The sequence below is a fragment of the Humulus lupulus genome, chromosome 7 (genome assembly GCF_963169125.1).
Source record: "Humulus lupulus chromosome 7, drHumLupu1.1, whole genome shotgun sequence".
Taxonomy (NCBI): domain Eukaryota; kingdom Viridiplantae; phylum Streptophyta; class Magnoliopsida; order Rosales; family Cannabaceae; genus Humulus; species Humulus lupulus.
The window spans coordinates 90,621,915-90,628,398 of NC_084799.1; positions in this window are offsets into that span (position 1 = coordinate 90,621,915).

The window sequence follows — 6,484 nt, forward strand, 5'->3', positions numbered from 1 at the left end:
CGCGGCCTGAATTTTTTGGGCCGCGACCTATCTTCAATTTCTTCAATTCTCAACCTTAGAAAGCTTGTACGCTGCCGCCACTTCAATATTTCAATCCCGAAAGCCTAGAATGCTTCAAAAAGTTCATTTTAACCTTATCTCAGTGAGTCTTTTTCAACCTATGATTCATAAACTACACTTGCCATCAAAATGTCAAATTTATCATCATAAAATGAAATGTAGAAAATATGTTGTAGAATCATGAAACTAAGTTAAAACTACTAAAAATGCTATCATAACACCATCAACGCATGGAAAAACTTATCAAATATTAATATAAAAATGACCTTATCAGCCAGCATGATGGCAGGTTCGGGAGCGACCTGAGAAATCACTTGAGCTTAGCAAAAAGTCCTCGATGTGATCCACAGCCCGACCTGCACGATCATTTGAACTCACAAAGAAGGTATCCAGCTCGGAATGAGGATGTTAGTTATACTTAGCATGAGGGAGGTCCATCCATTGTACGCGACAATGGGAATGTCTCGCCTAACCAAGCTCGAACTTGGAGGGACAACAACCCATCAAACGTGTATAATAGGATGGGAGTTGTTGAACAGCCCCCAGCTAACCTAGGGACCAAGGACCAAACCCTTGAGAGAGTGACTTTGATGGAAGAAAAAATGAAAAGACTCTTATCTGGAAAGGGAAAGTATGATTGCGACTTAGATGAGGAACCCAAACCTTTTGCTCCAAACATTGCAGCGGCTACATATCCTATTGGCCTTAGGATTCCGAACATGCCGACATTTGGTGGAAACACAGATCCATCCGATAACCTCGGGATGTTCAATATGATGATGATGGCCCACAATGTCTGGCTCAAACTAAGATGTATCTTCTTCCCTGCAACCCTGGTCGGACCCGCCAGACAGTGGTTTAAACAATGCAAGAAGCATTTGATAAGTTCGTGGAAGAAATTTTCTTCCAAGTTTAAAAGAGCATTTCGAGCTTTACAAGCAGCTCGTGTTGAAGCTGATTCATTGGCCAATGTAAAGCAACAACCTAGTGAAACACTGAAAGCATACCTAAGCAAATTCGCCAGACACTAATGATAGTTCCATGCTCATGGCAATGAGAACAGGAATCCTGGTGGGAGGTGACCTGTGGCAAGAACTCCAGCAAAAATGAGTTAAAAGCGTAGACGAATTTTTGGCCCGAGCTCAGGAGTGGATAAACCTGGAAGAGGCACGAGCTGCTATCGTAGGAACCATCCAGGCCCTTATCCAACCCATTGGAGCGGTGACAGATGTTCCAGCTACGGCTCAACCCGTTACCCAGAATAACCAAGCAGAAAATAAAAAGAGGAAGGGGAATGGTGAGGGCGACCAGAACGGGATGAAGAAGAACAAGTTTGTGGAGAAATTCAAGCCCATTTATGCCACCTACACCGACCTAACAGACACCCAAGAGCATTAGAGGGCGAAGAGAGATCCTTCAAAGTTTTGACAATTACACAATGACATCGGTCATAACACTGATGATTTTTGACAACTGAAGGATGAAATTGAAACTCTTATTCGAGTTAGACCATTAGCCTAGTACGCCTGAAATCGGGTAGTTCCCAATCAACCTGCCGGGAAAAATCCTTAGCCAATTACAGAAACTCCGATAGGTCAACCTGGAGCTCAAACGAATCAGGTCAACCCTTCCCCGATAGTAGGAGGAGATATAACCACTATTGCTGAAGGAACTCATTTGGCGGACACGAGCAGCGAGGCCCAAAAGTGGTATATTAATGAGTTGAAAACTCATCACAGTGTGGAGTTTTTCCTGGAGCAGCGGTTGGAAAAACAACCAATCTTTTTCACGGAAGTGGATACTAGCAACATTCAATTCCCACACAATGACTCACTGGTGGTAACCGTGCAGCTTGCTAACCGAAGGGTACAAAGAATACTGGTGGATAATAGAAGTTCCGTGAATTTACTTTTCAAGTCCACCTTAGAAAAAATGGGATTGTCTATAATCGATTTGAAGGCGACCTCAATGACTCTATACGAGTTTTCGGGTAAATGAGTGGTGACCATAGGGAAAATCGGACTAGTGGTGACATTGGGAGAAGAGTCACGAACTATCTCGAAAATACTTGAATTCATGGTAATTGATTGTCTGACCGCATATAATGCAATTTTGGGCCAGCCTGTACTGATGGCATTTGAAGCCATCACTTTGATCTGACACCTGGAAATGAAATTCCCCTCAATCTCGGGAATATGCACAGTAAGAGGAGACCAGCTCGCCGCCATAGAATGCTATAGCATTTCTATGAAGGGAAAATCACAACCCGGGCAACAAGCGATGGTTATAAGTGAGGGAGGTGAGGAGTTCCAAGCAATGGAAGTCACTTGTGGAACGAAAGAACCTCTAGAAGAAGATGGCGAGGTTACCCAATGAGACGACATAGATCCAAGGATAGGCGAAGACAGGTCTGAGCTTAAAGCAATAGAAGAGCTCAAGGAAATAAACATCGACCCGAAGGAACCTGAAAGAGTTGTAAAAATTGGGAAAAATCTTGAAGTTGAAAGGAAAAAGGAGCTGGTCGAGTTTCTACGAAAGAACCTGGATGTTTTCGCCTGGTCGCACGAGGACATGGTGGGAATCAGTCCAATTATAATAATGCATACTTTGAACTTGAACAAGAGTGTGTCTGCAAAGTCCAAGAAACGAAGGCTTTTGGGGATAGTACAATCCGAAGTGTTAGAAGAAGTAGCTCGCCTACTAAAATGCGGGTTTATCAGGGAAGAAAAATACCCGATCTAGGTTGCGAACCCCGTGCTGGTCCGACAATCAAATGGGAAGTGAAGAACTTGTATCGATTTCTCCGACCTCAACAAGGCTTGTCTCAAGGATTGTTTCCCACTACCAAGATGTAACGACCCAAAATTGCTAATAAGGGTTAAAGGCCTTGATTAGCGTGCCTGGAGGAAATAATTGGTATATGTGAGATTAAATGGTTAAATGCATGATTTTGTGGCATGCATGATTAATATAATTATATGAATATGTTATATGCATGTTTATGAGTATTAGATATGCATGTGGGCCCTTTATAGCTTATAAGGGCATATTTGTAATTTTGGCCCATTAAGGGCATAAATGTGATTATATGTGATAAATTGTTGAGACCACATTATTAAGTGGATATATTTGCAGCATATGGCTCGAGACGGTCCGAATGAGCGGATTAGCAAAATAGTTACAACGAAGTTGATATCCGGCTCGAGGGGAGCCTAGGGTTCTTTTGGGAATTTAGAGAATATTTTGGGATTTATTAGATATTGAATAAGTATTTGGTAATTAATTGGATATGATGGGGCTAATTATTAATAGTAGGAACACTTGAGAAATTAGCGGGAATCGGGAGCGAAATGACCATTTTACCCTAGGAACACTTTTGAGGACTAATAAGTTATGAGGGACAAAATAGTCTTTTTAGGGGTTAAATGATATATCTTCTTTAATTCTAGACTTAGCCAGAAAATCACTTAGAACCTTAAGCTCACTCTCATCTCTCTCTCCATCTCACAATTTTTCTCTCTCTCTTTCTATACTTTGAAGCTAAGGGAAGAAAATGGCTGAAGAACTTAGGCTTGAAGCTGGAATTCTGAAAGGGATTTGGATGAATTTAAGCTTTGGAAACCAGGGGGTTTAGCTGGGACTTAAGCTTAAGGCTTGGAGGTTGTAGCTTGAGTAGATTCAATCATAATTGAGGTAAGTTTCTTCTCACTCGTCATGTTAAGAAATTATGGTATTTGTGTGGAATTAGACTGGGTTTTGGGTAATAAATAGCTGATGATTTGGGATAGAAACTTCAGTATGTATTGTTGTGATTATGTGTTTGAATTGGATGACTAGAAGCCCTGAATTCGTAATTGAGTTTAGTCCTGGTTGGGAGGTTAGATTGGTTTCGAATTTTGAGAAAATTGGCTGGGAAAAGTGTGAAGAAAACCCATAATTTTTGGGTTTGAAGGGGCGCGCCACAACCCAACTTTGGGGTGCCGCGGCCCGTGTGCCCAAAAGGCCCTGGGTATGCTCTCTGACTTGGGGGCGCACCGCGACCTTAGGAGGCAAGTCTTGACCCACCTCCCCAATGGCTTGAGATTATTGGTCATTGACCTGGGGGCAAGTCGCGACCCTTGGGGCCAAGTCATGGCCTGCCTAGGGATTTTTTACCTTGGGATGATTTCTAGAAATGATAAGGCTTGGGGGTTCGAACCTAAGCACTCGAGACAATTTGTACTACCCGGTTTAGTAGAAATTGAGGTCCCGGAGGGTATTTTTTATCTCCTAAGTATTTATTTGGATAGGAGTTGATGATTACCTTTTGGCCACTATGACTTGGTTTATTGTCGAGGCTCAGGACTTAGGATCGTGTTCAAGACCGTTTTATTATCTCCAATCGGAATCCAAGGTAAGAAAACTACACCCATGTGTGGTTGTGTTGGGACTGAGATTCCCTCTATTTGGATATGTATGTGTTCTATAACTATGATATCGTATGCGAACATGAAATGAACACCCTAAGAGAGTTGGGGTTGATGATTTGCGCATAGGACATTGCTTGGCCTCTGTGAGCCAGGGTCAGCTAGATAAACACTAGACTCGGCCTAAGCGAGCCGAAGTCAGTGGAGTAAACAGAGGGCGCGGCCTAAGGGCACCGTCCCTGAGCATTGCATATTGATTGAGATAAATTGTTGAACGTACATGTTTACTGTTATTACTTTGATGTTTATGACTTGTTGAATATCTGGATGACTATTTTATGATTGATTGATTATCATCACTAATTATGTATTACTGTTATGATTTTCTTGTTGGGCCTTGGCTCACTGGTGCTACGTGGTGCAGGGAAAGACAAGGGTAAGATGGATCAACCTTGAGTTGGAGAGCTCTGGGGGCAAGGTGTACATTGTCAGCTGCTTATCCGCCACGGCCGAGGGAAAGTACAGAGACAAAGCCTGAAATTTGTATTTTTCCATTAGAATGGCCACTGGATTGTATACAACTTTTTAGAATTTTGTAACTTTGTCTCTTAAACCATGTTTTTGGGATCCCATGTACCAAACATCTATTTTAATGAAAATTGACCGTTTATGAACAAATCTTTTATCCCTAACCTGATTATAGACTTTAGGATCACATTTTTGTCCAAATGACTTGATTAGGTCCTGCACTATTTCAAACACACAGTGTAACAATCTTGGTTATCCAGTGTTGGTTTTTATTGATCAAATTAGAGATTATGCGTAGCAGAACAACAATCAAATTGTTAATTTAATCCCATAAGATTTCTAGATCTACTTCTTCACATGCATATATATATATATTGAATCAAAGACATGAATAGAAAAATTACCTCAGGTCCTACCTTGCTGCTATCTTTTTGTATGGCTAAATCATTGAGATCTCACACCAAGATCTTTCAAAATGTTCTCAGCACACAAAGAACGAGTGTGGGCTCGCTATTCAAACAATAGGCAAAACACTATTTATCAGATGTTCTCAACACATGAGATCTGCTAAAGTTTGGACCTAGGTTTTGTGAAGAATAGTGACTTTTGTTTGTGTCACTGTTCTCTTTCTCTGTGAGAGATTTCTATATATTTTTCTATCCCTAAAAAGTTACGTTCTGAAAAACTGATATCCTATATTTAATATATCCCATATATTAAAATAAAATCTTAGTTATTTTAAACAATTTGAAAATAACTAATCAGTTATCAGATTTTTGTTTAAATAATAATATTTTAATCAAATTACAATATCTCATTATTTATTTAATATTTAAATAACTAAAATTGTGGAAGCTAGAAACTGATCACAGTCTCTTATGCGTGTAGCACAGTGACTGTGCACTGTGCTACACATGTACCACATGCCAGTGATGGCATGTGATTTTTCCCAATTTTTATTATTATTGAAATACCAAAAATCCCAAAAATAAATTAATTCAAAATTAATTATATTTTTGTTAAATCAAATAATTAATTAATTACACATAATTAAACAATAATTATGTTTGATACATAGAAAAATATTTTACTTATCACATAAGTCCTTTTTGCCCATTTTTGTATTTATCTTTGCCAGTGACTGTTTGAGCCATTTCGGGGACAATGGACCTATACCATTAAGGTCCAATAAATAAACTAAATAATTAAACTCTTTAATTATAATAGTTAATTTATTAATTCTGATATTACTCCACTATAAATTCAGAATTGCACTCTTTATGTTATAGATATACTTTTACAGAAATATTTTCTTAAGTCGTCCATTGATATAACCATCTTACAATAGTTCAACCCTCTAATTAATTAGTTCATAAATTAGAATGGAAGAATTACCATTTTACCTTTCTAATTTACTTCTTATTACTTAAGTACCATTAATTCACTAGTGAATAATTAATCTATAATCTAATTATAGATTTGAGCTCAAA